The following is a 13249-nucleotide window of genomic DNA, read 5'->3' on the forward strand; positions in this document are numbered from 1 at the left end:
CGTTTTCAATCAGTTCTCCAATGAGACGCACATCTTAAAATAAAATACTGTTTTATTTAAAGCATGGCACAACAAGCCTTTCGCTAGAGATGGAAGACTTGGAAACTTCTACCTGCACTCAAAAGTATCCCACTTCCACATCAGAGATCGATGTTAAGAGTTTGCTATCCACTCTCCTGCCTGCCATTCACATGAAACAGAGCACTTCTTCCATCTTCAAATTGAATGTCTTGGAATGAATGGAGGAGAGACGATTTCCCAAATGTGTAGTGCTTTGCAGGGTGACGTACATGATCCCATTCTCAGGCAATTTGTTTCGTGACACTAGATGACTAAAGCAGAAAGTGGTCTGGACATAGGGCAGAAATCCTGTAACAAAACCCTACAGCTTGGCTCACCAGCTTGAGGAACACACAGCAGGAGAGGCTGCCAGGGGCTTGGGGTGCTTGGTGGGAGCCTGTAACTCAGAGATAAAACCAATACCTGGGGCTGAAAAGATGATGACCCAGATTTGGTCATAATGAAACAAGTGGTGAAACTGTTAGAAAATAGGAACTATACCAAATTTACCCAAGTATGCAGATAAGGTTTCTAGGCAGAATATTGAAAGTGCCATTTGGCTTCTGTTAGTGCCATATGATTAGACTAAGAAAGATGAAAATGAGCTAAAGAAAGATCTCTTCACTATGCAAGGAGAATTTCCAATCCAGACTTACAGGGTTAGAAAATCAAACTGTTCCATTTTCAGGCTCTAGCTGACAAAAGACTCGCAAAGTAAGAAAAGGCCTCAGCGGGAAAGAGAGCAAGGGCATGCTCACAGATTGTTTGTGAAGACCCCAGCTCAGCATATTTCCTTAGCCAGAAAATATCACCTTGAGACCCTTCAGTGCTGTAAATACAAGGTGTGATTAAAAAAAAAATACAGTGAGAGTCCAAAGTTTAAAACTCATCACAGGCAGTGGCATCACCCTCCTTGAGATACTCACCCTCGCTTTGAGCACACTCATCCTAACATTCTTGCCACTTCCTGCAGCAGCTCTGGAGTCCTCTTTCCTGAAAGTCTTTAGCTACACTGTCCTGGCTGCTTCAAAGCCCTTAATTGATTCAAAATATTTCCCTTTCATGGTCATTTTGACTTTGAGGAAGAGCCAGAAGTCACACAATGCCAGATCCAGTGACTAAGGTGGATGAGGACACAGCATCGTGTCTTTACAAACCTGTCAGTCATTTCATTGGGTGGCACTCAGCAACAGTAGTCATCATATTTTTTATCACACCTGGTAAAGAGCCTCAGGAAAGAGGACTCCAGACCTGCTGCAGAAAGTGGCAAGAATGATGGGATGAGTGTGTTTGAAACAAAAGGACGATTTTAATGAGGATTAATAACAATGTATCTTGTACTATAATTTTTCTTTATTTAAACCTCTCCTGTATACCTGGTGTGGCCTATGATTCTCTCAGAAGGAATCATGAGTGTGGCTTTAGGGACTATAGAATGTCCCCACGGTTTGTAAAGAAGTTGTACAAGTTTTGTCCAAAAGGAGTAGAAATCTTTCAAAAACAAAGGTGCCTGGAGGGATGTCAACCTCTGCATACAGGCAGGAGCTGAGAAAGCTGTTCTTGAACTAGCTCTTACAGAAAGAAAAGATGTTTCAGAAGGAAAATCCCCAGAAGATGGAACCAAGAAACCTGAGAAGCTATGATTTGGAGAACTCCTTCTGAGGGACAATGTGGGCCTACGTGAAGATCCCTGTGCCAGAGAGCAGTCCCCTGCCAGCCAGATTTCAGAACTGCTATGGGCCAGAGAGCTCTCTGTGCTCCCCCTTTTCAATAGGGGTGTCTGCTCCAGGTATCCTGTGCTCACCCGCCATTGTGGGCTGATGAGTAGGAAGCAGAGAGCATTTCTTTTGATTCGCCCACCTCTGGCTCCAGCAGAGAAGCATCCACAGTCCATCTGGGTTTGCTGTAGGTCTGTAATTTGGGCTCAAGGCTGTGGTCCAATCACCCTTCAGGGTCCTTACTGGGACACTGTATGTGCTGCGTGTGGAAAGTGGGGGATCAGTGTGCTGGAGGGGGGCTGACACATTGTTATGGTGAAGTCACCAGGTGAGTCACACCTCTCGTTATCCGTGTCCTGCGTGACAGCTCTCACCCAAACCCTGGACTTGGCCACCAAGTTTGCATTGGCCAATGGGCATCAACAATTCAGATGCCAGCAAGTGCTCAATATGCTGATGTGGTGCCTGGGGTCTTCCCTCTCTGAACACATTTGTCCTGCTTAAGGGATCCCAGGACAGACAGCCCTTTAGGAATGCAAAGGCCCGGCCGAGCCCTGTCCCCAGCTCTGTCCCAGCAGAGTGCCACCACAGGAGCCAGTGTGGATATCAGAGAGAGCTGCCAGCCGCCTGGACCATAAATCCTTGTTTAAGCACTCACCTCTGAGATAGTTTGCTGGTCAAAAAGAGCTATCTGGAAGAGGATTTTCAGTAGCAACTAAAGGTGCCGAGGAAGAGTAGCAACATCCACAACAATTGCGGTGGAAAAACTCTTTTTCACTGCAGACCTTCTTGCACTCAAACCCCAGACAAAAGGAAAAGGTAAAACCTTTAAAGTAAGGTCTCAACATTTTTCTGCCCATGAATTTTTTGTTAGATGAACTCCATTAAATGAGGAATTAATCCAAGGAAGGGGAAGAGATGGATTCTAGGAAAGGAATATCTAACCTAGAAGACAAAAGCATGTGAATAAGCAAATTTCCAGGATGATTATAAAGGAAATTCTCATGGGCGCAGCAATGCACAGGCCCAGCTTGTTAGAGAAAGAGATAAAAGACTCATAATCCATGCCTGCAAGAAGAAAATAATCCAATATGTTAAGAGAGTTAGCCTTCTGTTAGGGTGGAAGAGGAGGCATTAATTATGACTTCTTAGAAATCTAAACGGATACAAAGAAACAGAGTACTAATTCCAGGGAGGAACTTAGATAAGACATAAAATGATTGTGATATGGCACAGATTCCAGCATTTTGGGGGGAAAGTAAGTGAGTGTGCTTGTATGTGTGTGTGCACAGTGCACACGAGTGTCTGCATTGAGAGAGGTGAATCTTATATTTCAGGAGGTCACTAGATCCGATCTAAAATGGAAAACTCAAGGCATAGAAGCAACGGGCTGTTTTATAGAGAAGTGTAGGTCGTAACCCCAGGAGAAAAATCAGGCAGAAGAATTGGAAATGGCTACTTCACCGAGGTGGGGATGGAGATGAGGGATCTGGAACCACATTGTTACAAAGGCTATAGAAGTTCTTGACTCAACCACTACAACCTTTAACTTATTTCAATACATTAAAGGAAAACATCCTGGGCATGGAGGCACAAACCTGTCATCCTAATACTCTGGGAGGCTGAGACAGGAAGATCGCAAGTTTGAGACCAGCCTGGACAATTTAGTGACTTAGTGAGAATCTATCTCAAAAAGAAAAAAAAGAAAGAAAGAAAGAAAGAAAGAAAGAAAGAAAGAAAGAAAGAAAGAAAGAAAGAAAGAGAAAGAGAGAAAGAAAGGGAAAAAGAGAGAGAAAGAAAGAGGCATGCAGCTCAGTGTGAAGGCCCTGGGTTCCATCCCAAGTACCCCAAAAGAAAAAGGAGGCAAAGGAGGAGGGGAGAAAGGAGAGGAAGGAGGAGAAGAAGGAGAAGGAGAGGAAGGAGAAAAAGGAAGAGGAGGAGGAAGTAAGGAAGGAAAGAAGGGGGAGAGAGAGAAAGCAGGGCGCAGAGAGAGAGAGAGAACATCTGAACATCTATGCTTGTGACTGGAACTGGCATACCACAGAAGTTAACCAGTCCTATTTCTTTTCTGGATTAACTGATGGACCAAAGACGCTGTTCAGGCGGATATAGGAGAAAATGAGAGGCTATTGCAGGACCTGGAAAATGGAAGCTCTGGAAAAGAAATATCTTTAACTTTGCCAGTTCCTTTCCTGTGGGTTCAGACAGAGCACAAGGCAGGACACAGACACTTTTGGTTCCTGCCCTACTGGAGCGGATGCTGCAGGTTGTGGGGAGACACAGGTTGCCCCTATATACTGGCTTCAGCAGGAGCCCTGACATCAGAGTCTTGCACAGAACATATGTAAGTAAAATAAACAAGACACCACAAGATTATAAAGAAAGAGATAATTAAAATTTAGCTGCTGAGGGAGGAGGCCAAGTAGGCTTGAAGGCACTGGAGGAATTACAGAGAGGAGGGGGAATAGCCAAGAGATGCTGGAAGAGAATGGGCCACAGGGCCCAGAGTCTGGTGTGGGGCTCACAAAGGACAGCAGAAACCGGTGCTAGGGGCTGCTGCCATGTGCAATCTTTACTGCAAAATGAGATCATTTCAATTAAATAAGAGCATGTGGCATAATCATGTGCTGCCACCTCTTCGTCTTCTAAATTGCCGTCCCCAGGACAGAGGTCAGAGAACAGAAAGAACAGCTGCTGTCAAATAAACCAGAGGTGCTCTGGTTCACTGCTCCTGCATCTGTCGAAATGTGTGCTGGCTTCCCAGCCTCTCCTGAGGGACAGCAGCCTACCTGCTCCAGGGAAGGCTGGCCAGCTTCTGGGCTTCCGGGAGGCCTGTTCTCACTCACAGTCCTGGAGTGTCACGGATCCCCTCCTGGTGTGACAGTGTCCTGTCCAGGACTCCTGCTCCTGGTGGCATTATTTAAAGAGACAGACATAAGCAATAAAGAAGTCAGCAAGAAGGGACACATGGACTCCTGAAAAACGCCTTGCAGGGAAGTAAAAAAGCAGGGAGGTGTTTGAGAGATGGCAGGCTTTAGATACTTTTGAACTGAGTGGCCTGGGAAGGCTGCTTATTGAAGAATACTTTTCATCTGTTAACTGAATGTTAAGAAGCCAGCCCAGAAGTGAGCCTGGGGAGACAACATGCTTTGCGGAAATAAATTTGCTTTTTTAAAGAACAGGGAGGGGGCCGGGGATTTAGCTCAGTGGTGTTGCCACCTGCCTAGAAAGCGCAAGGTCCCAAGTTCAATCCCCAGTACCAAACAATACAAAAATTTTTTTTAATAAAAATAAAGAATGGGGAGGGAGCCCAGTGCTGGAGAGGTGGAAAGGGAAGCAGGAGAGCTAGTTCAGGAAGGGGTTCACCTCTCGGGACAGCCCTGACGCAACCCTCACATGGACCCACAGTGCAACCCGTGGGCCTGATCTTTTGGCCCCAGACTGAGTCTTGGTGAGCATCAGGCTGACCTGGGTTGTTTTTAAATTTTTCTATCCCATAATCTCAATTTTGCTGTTGATTCTTCTTGAGTAGCAAATGTCCTTAAAGGAAAGCACATTTGGACATGATTGAGCGCTTCAAGTGATCATATTCTATTTTAGCCCAATTACCATTACTGTGTCACCTGTTCCTGAATTTTTTTTCAGGATTTTCTCATATTTAATTCAACATTTTTTGCTATTGTTGCATTCTGAGTGGGTTGGTTTTTATTACTCAGCCTGCCATTTCTAGAACTGAAACCTATAAATTAATGATTTTTACATTAGAAAGTTTTCCATGAAGACTTTTTGTTAGATTTATTCCTTTGTATCTTATGATTTTGTCACTATTATGAGTAGGGAGGAGAGAGGGAGAGACAAAGAGAAAGACAGAGAGAGAGGTGTTCATCCACCCCATGTACACACACTCCCAAGATTAGGGCAGACAAGTGTCCTTCTCCCTGTTGGCCCATGGGTGTGAGCAGGCAGAGGTATGGACAGACACACCCTACCCTTGCTCCGGCAGCCTGGAGTAGGAGGGGAGCTGACAGGGAGCAGGCACCCGCCTGACACTGCACAGGTCCCTCACTGCCACAGGGAGTGCTGACAGCTGAAGACCACAGAGTTCACTAGAAGGACACAGCAGGGTCACGTGTGTCCCCAGAAGCAGGCTCCGGTCAGAGGATGGCTACAGGCCAGATTTATCAGGGCCTGGCATTCATGTTGTCACCCCTCCTCATCGCTGCAGATCCAAGGTAATGACTTCTAGATAACATCTACTGTAAGGGTTTTAGGGTTAAAGGCATAAATCATCTAAAATTCGACTTTGGCAATTTATTTAATAGAAAATAGGAAATACTTCAGCCAGGCATGTAGGCCTGCAGTTCTAGCATTCTAAGAGGCTGAGGCTGAAGGAGTACAAGTTGGAGCCCAACTTGGGCAACTTAGTGACTTAGCCAGACTCTGTCTCAAAATAAAACATTTTTTTAAAAAAGACTGGGGATGTAGCTCAGAGCAAATGTCCTGGCTTCAAACCCTAGTATCACAAAAAAGAAAAAAAACTTCATTTACTATAGTGGATATCTGAACAAATATTATATTATCCTACGCACCCTTTGAGACACTCTACGTTAAAAACTTTATCTTAAGCACATATTGTATTCCTATTATTATTCCCATTTTATTGATGAGGATACTGAGCCTCAGAGACATCCAGGAAGTTATCTAAGACAGAACAGTTAAGAAGTGGAAGCCTCAGCATCCCAATCCATGCAGTCTAAGTCATACTCCCTGTGTAATTTGGCAGAAATCTTAATACCATAGGATTTGTGTAGCTTTGCCTTCGTAAATTGAGAACAGTGAATCTAGTTGAGCTTTGTTCTTATCCTTCAAGGTCATCTGTGTGACCTTGGGACATTCCACCCACTAGTGCATCCCTGTAATATCCTCTCAGACAGTAAATTGCAAAGAATCCAATTTCCTTAGCCTGACTCCAGGTCCCGCTATTCCTAACATTCACAGCTCTCCTACTGATCGATATCCCATGGTCACTTCTGTGCACTTCCCTGACTCTCAGTATATAGGATGCATGAAAGTGTTTGTAAATAATTACCTGGCTGCGCATCTTTGCAAGGCCCTCTTACTTTTAACACAGTAAGATGCACAAGCTTTTGCAGTGAGGTCTCTCAGGATAGGCATCCCCAGCAGAGTCAGTGGAAAGTCCAATCCAGATGTGGCCATACAGCTGTATAAGTGGTTCCCCCTCCATATCTGTATATGAGATCTCCGTCTGTCATCCCCCAAAAAAGGCAAAACTCACAGCTGCTCAAGGCACTTAGATAAAGTGCTGAAGCACTGCATAGAACCTAAACAAATCCCTCTGTAAGATTCAAGTCAGCTCTGGATACTTCTAGTACCCAGAACAATGTAATGCTACTAAGTAGCTGTTACACTGTATAGTTCAGGGAATAATGACAAGGAAAGAAATGGTATGTATTCAGTACAGGCTCCATTTTTCCCAGCTGTCTTTGACCTCCCATTGGTTGGATGGCTGGATGCAGCATTTGGGGTACAAAGCAGTGACCACAGGTATTTCTGCATTTGGGGCTTGTCCTAAAGTCCTCCCTGACTCCTGGCCTGGGGACAAGCAGGTCACAAGCATCCAGAGAGAGTTTTCTTGTGAAGGAAGTCCCAAATACACAAATGCCACACTTCCCAGCTCTTGCAAACTCTGTCATCTCCTGAAGGTGGACAGTCCCTCAGTGCCCAGTCTCAAGGACTGGAGCTGCCCTGGCTCTCACTAAGTCACAGACACAGAGGAAGAGATGGATGGGCCCGGGCCTCACACAGGCTTTCATGCTCGTTATGGTTGCGGTGATGCCAGTGAGAACTGCCTTTCCCACAGGTGGTCTGGACCCTGACTCAGAGCCTCGCTGCTGGCCAAGGTGTGGCTGGCTCTGGGGTTTCACCTGGCAGCAGCTCATTGCTCACCCTCTGGTGTCAACACCTGTTGAGCTTTCTGGTTTGGGCTTGGGAATCTATGTCCATAGTCAGCGGTACTTCTCTCTCCTTTACGCTGCATCCCAAGGCAGCAGGATTTTGTGAGTGGGGTCCGGAGCAGCTGCTGCACCTGGGACTGGGTTAGAAATGGGGGTTTCTGTGGAGTCAGACATGCTGGGGGCACAGCATCCTGAGGGCTTTGTTTAAACAGGTACCACAGTGATTCTGGCACAGAAGCAAGTGTGAAAACTGCCACAGCTGCAAAAAAGGCAAGAGACACAGGAGGCAACAAGAATGTAGGAAGAAAGGGGGGACACCATCCCAGGGAGTGCGCTGTGTCATCACAGGGTGTGACAGATAACCCTCGCTGGCTTCTCCTTGCCTGCCAATGTGCCCAAGGACTTCTCAGGACCTCAGCTGGTGTGGGGGGGGGGGTCCGACACCATGTTGAAAAGAACACGGCAGTCATTCATCAGAAGGGGACCACAGAGACAAAGAGTCAAGGCTTCATGTGCCAGGCAAGGAGTGACCTGCCAGTTACCACTTGTTACAGTTTAGATCTAGAATACCCCCAGGGTCTCATGTGTTTGGAAGATCATTGGATCATGGGGCGCTGCACTGCCCAGTGAGTGGATCCATCATGGATGAGTTCATAGCTGAATGTGCTGTAGGAGGTGGGACATGGTTGGAAGAGTCACTGGGGTGTGACCTGGAAGGGTACATTCCTGTCCCCACTCTCTGCTTCCTGGCTGTCATGGGGTGAGCAGCTATCCTACACAATGCCCTTTCCCCAGGCCACTTCTGCCTTAGAGCCAGGGAACCATGGGCTGAACTCACTAGAAACTGCGAGCCAAATTACCCTCCTCCTTTAAGTTTCAGGTGTCAGGTGTTTTGTTCCAGGGATGCGAAAGCTGACTAATATACAACTACTGGCAAATACAGGTTGACTAGAATCCTTTTAGAAAGCTGTGTGTTAAAGGTGGTAGACATTGCAGAGATCCATCCATGATGCACAGCCCCCTTTGCTAACTGAGAAACTGAAACACAAATTAGACAAGGACCTTGGCTAAAGCAATACAATGGTTATCATAGAGCAGCTCTTCCTACCATAGTAAAAGTAGCCCAGGGGATTTTAAAACTACTTGGCTATGGAAAATATAAAAACTCACCATGACAGTTAAACTTAATCGTCAACTTGATTGGCTTTCTGGGTGTGTCTGGTGGGTCATGGAGGTGTGACTTTGAAGTCTATATCTGATCCCTCAAGCCTTCATCTCTGGTGCTGTTCCCCTCTTCTGCTTCCCAGTCACCATAAACTATCCATCTTTGCTCTGCCATACCCTTCTGCCATGATGTTCCTGCCTTGGAGCAGCTGACCACAAACTGAATCCCCTGGAAGGGTGAGCCACAGTAAACCTCTCCTCCATCAGGTTGTGGGTGTCAGGTATTGTGTCCCAGGAGTGATGATAAGGCTGTCTAGTACTCTCACTAGGCCCAGCTCCCTGGCCTTTTGCCTTCGCAGTACCTTCATTGGGAAGCCCCCAGAAATGCACGTTATATTTTTGGAGAAATGTAGATCTGAAACATTTCCCAGAAATCCTCACTCTTCATGAAAGTTTGACCCATCAGGCACATAACAGAGGTGATCAAAACTTAGGAAACTCCTGCATAGAAGAATTCTCAATAGCATGCCTTCCATCTGCTGGGTCCTTCTGTGAAGGGCCAGGCCTGCCCCTTATTCTCTGGTCTACAAGTTTTTCCTTAAGCCTGACCCTGCACCAAGAGCTAGGATGGCACTGAGCTGAGCAAAACCAGCATGGAAGCCTCTTCCTGGAAATTTCATCTAGTTGGAGAATCAGATACGGAATAACTAGAATATCCAAGTACAAGTATATGAAGATCTGGAAGAATCCACTTGAGATCTCTGCGGGAAGAAAGCCACATGTTGGTCTTAGTGCAAGACCTCTGAGAGGGTGATATGGGCACCTCAAAGGTGAGTGCTGTGAATGGTTATCAGTCCGTCTGACATCACGTTGCACAGCACCTGCTTCCACGGCAGCCCATTCTTCCCCCAAGGGGCAGCCGCTGCCAGGTGCTATAAAGAGCCCCCGGGAGGGAAGAGCTCACCCTCCCCTGGTGGACTTTACACTTAATCTAGTATAAAAGAACACTGTGAGCCACTTCGGCAACAAATGTTTCAGGGTGGAAGCAACCTCACAGGGAGAAAAGATGAGCAGCAGGTCTGGGAGCTGCAAGTGGTGGTAGGGACAGCTGGACAGGTGAACAGGCGGGGCGGTCTCCACACTGCGTGAGTGAGTTGAGCCTCCAGCTGGGAAGCGGCAGAGTGCGAATGTGAGGCTGGGCCTCACCCTCATCTGTGGGTGTCTTCAATAGAGCTAAGTCATGGACCAACAGACAAGAGGCTTCTTCCTGCGCGAAGACCTTTGTGATGAGACATGAAGTCTCGGCACGTCTGCATGCCTTCCAATTCCTTCAGAAAAGGGGGCTCCCCTTGGATCTGGACCCTGTTGGCCTTTAGAACGGAGCCCTTTTGGGATCTCTAGCTGGCCTCTTCCCTGCAGGGCCTGGTGCTTGCCAGCCCTCATCACAGGAGCCAATTCCTGCTCATCCATCAGCCTCTTCATAGCCAGATCGATTTGTTCTGTTCTTTCAGGAAACCCTGGCTAACACAGTGAGTGAACTCATTTTTCAGCCCAAGGATGAGGGAAATTTCTGTCACAAATCTACAGGAGTGTGCAGCACGGTAGTGAAATGTCCGAGGCAGCGTTGTTACAGTAGGTTAGACAGTGTTAGCCAATGAGTAACTCGGTGTGTAATTGCACTTGAGTCATCCGGAGATCTTGTCACAACAACCATCCGACTCAGGGGCAGCAGGGTGGGTGAGGCCTGAGAGTCCCCAGGGTGAGAAGCAGCAGCTCTCAGAGTGGAGTCATGGGGGCAGTGAGAAAGGACTGGCAGTGTCCCTCTACCTACAGGCTCTGCCAGCTGCCTCAGCCTCTGAGCCTGAAGTGAAGGTCCCGGAGCTTGACATCAGTGGGACTCTGCGTCTCTCAAGTCCCCAACAGTCCTGCATGCTCCTCTCCTGACTCTGCCCAATGTAAAGAAAGAGCTGTGTGTGGCTTCTGGGGTGGCCCAAGGATTTGTTGCCATAGAAGGCCTGGGGTAAAGAAATGCCTGGATCCTTAGGTCTTCCAAGGAGGCCAGTGGAATTTGCACAAACAGAGAAGTGGGCAAATACAAGGTGTGATTAAAAGGTACGGTGAGTGTCTAAATTAAATTTCATTACAGTAAAAGACACACTGCCATTAGTCTTCCTTAAAATCCTACCCCTGGCTTTGAACACACTTATCCCATGGTTCTTGCCACTTTCTGGAGCAGCTCTCTAGCCTTCTTTCCTGAGGGTCTGTACGAGGAGTGATCACAAGTATGGTAAATGCTGCTACAATGGAAAAGCAGCTCTTAAAAATACGAGGCTGTGTCCTCATCCGCCTTAGTCACCAGATGGGGCACGGTATGGCTTCTGGCTCTTCCCCAAAATCAGAATGACTGTGAAAGGGACACATTTTTAATCAATCCAGGACACTGAAGCAGCCAGGACAGTGAAACTAAAGACACTCGGGAAAGAGGACTGCAGGGCTGCTGACCAAAGAGGAAAGAACGATGGGATCAGTGTGTTGGAAGCGAGAGGGAGGATTTGGAGGGGCGCTCATGACAACGCACTGTCCACTGCAACAAACTTTTAAAAGGCACACAGTCACTGCATTTGCTGGTCACACCTTGTAGCTGGGGGACCTGGGGCTGGGATACCCTTGGGTGACTGTAAACCATCCCTGGGTGAACTGCCAAGACTGCCTGGGTTTGCCTGGACAGTGACCAGTAAGGCTTCTTTGCCAGCACCAGAACTGGGCCCCCCTCTTTAGTGGAGGCATTTCAGCCTTGAGAAGAAGTGTTGCTGCGTAACCTACATTCTGCTTGGGATGTTGAAGCTGAGAATAGACCCTGGGCCTTAGTGCAGGTCGTTGTATGTACCAGTCCTCCTGCTGTGGTCCTCAGGTCATGAGCTTGCCAAGGACCCCAGCATTTAGCAGCCATCTCCTAGCCAGTGCTTCTCAACTAGGGCAACCACATCTCTGAATTGCATGGGAGATGGAGGCAGAGGTGGAGGTGGACCAGCTGGCCTGAATGCGGCCTCTGTTCTTTCCTGAATCACTGCTCCTGCTGTCTTCTGTTTTCTCACTGTCAATGTGAGATCTCCCAGGTTGGTGGGAGAGGGTGCTCTTCGTGCTGGTACTGAGATGTGATCTCTGGTTCTTTTCTCCATCAATTCAATCCAATCTGCAGTCTGCCTCCCAAGATAGCTTAGAATATCTGGTTCATGGCTGGCTCTCTTCCTTATGTTTAAGCAAAGTTATGTATTTTCTGCCAATTCAATGGGTACTTGGAGAAAGAGAAGTAGTTACAATGTTCAGTCCACTTTCTTGATCCAGCAATCTGGGCCATTTTCAAAGACTCTGCATGCAGTTCTTCAATATTATGCTGAATCAACAAAGAATGTGTTGCCAAACTGAAAATCCTGTGCAGTTGGCTGCTTCTCCACCATAGCCCAGAACAAGGGTACGCATTAAAATGATATGACATACAGAGCATTTTAAAATCTTCTTCATTGAATTATAACATACATTGAGAAAAAGTTTATAGAATCTGCAGTTTAGCTCAGTAAATTTTATGACCTGGACATACCCAAGTATCCAGCATCCAGATCGTGAGGGCATTACCCTGTCCTATGGCTCCTTCCCCTCCCTGGGGAACCCTCTGTCCTTATTCCCATCCCTGCAGATTAGTTTTCTTATGTCAATGGAATCATGTAGTGCATACTTCTCGTGTTTGTCTTCTTTCACTATCATTTCTATAGGATGCTTCCATGTGCCATGTATCAATCAGTTCTTTTTCATTTATGCATAATATTTAATGTGCAAATAAACCAAAATTAATTTATCATCACTTTTTATACAGCATCATTGAGATATAACTGATATACTTTATAATTCACTCATTTAAATTCTGTGTATGAGTGTTTTCATTTCACTTAGGTGTACACCAAGAAGTGGGATTACTGGTAAACATGGTTACTCTGTGATCAATTTTTTGAGGAACTAACAGACATTTTTTTCCCCAAATAGATGAATCATTTTTCATTCACACCACCAAGGTCTAAGAGGTTCGACTGCTCCACACCATTGCCAGCACTTGTTATTGTCTGTCTTTTTAATTATAATGTAACACATTCTGCCCAATTTAAGGAAAGAGCTGTGTGTGGCTTCTGGGGTGGCCCAAGGAGTTGTTGGCTGTGCTTCTGAACTCCATGGGAGGTGGAGTGGAAGTGGATTTGATTTGAGTTCCCCTGATGACTAATGACGTTGAGCATCTTTTCATGTGTCTAGTGCCCATTTCTATATACTCATGGATAAATAACT

The 13249-nt window shown here is 46.5% G+C and overlaps 1 long non-coding RNA gene across 7 annotated transcripts in view; it reads right to left on the reverse strand.

Annotated features, from left to right (window-relative positions):
* Positions 1-13249, reverse strand: part of LOC110346378 (uncharacterized) — a 90506-nt gene that overhangs the window by 63379 nt on the left and 13878 nt on the right. For all 7 annotated transcript variants that reach the window (XR_015446767.1, XR_015446766.1, XR_015446765.1 and 4 more), the window contains exon 2: positions 4568-4685. This is a non-coding gene — a long non-coding RNA (uncharacterized LOC110346378). The remainder of the gene's footprint in view (positions 1-4567; positions 4686-13249) is intronic.

Source organism: Heterocephalus glaber, unplaced genomic scaffold, assembly GCF_053883595.1.
Source record: "Heterocephalus glaber isolate CG9 unplaced genomic scaffold, H.glaber_assembly_v1.0 deba00001724, whole genome shotgun sequence".
In the NCBI taxonomy this organism is placed as follows: domain Eukaryota; kingdom Metazoa; phylum Chordata; class Mammalia; order Rodentia; family Bathyergidae; genus Heterocephalus; species Heterocephalus glaber.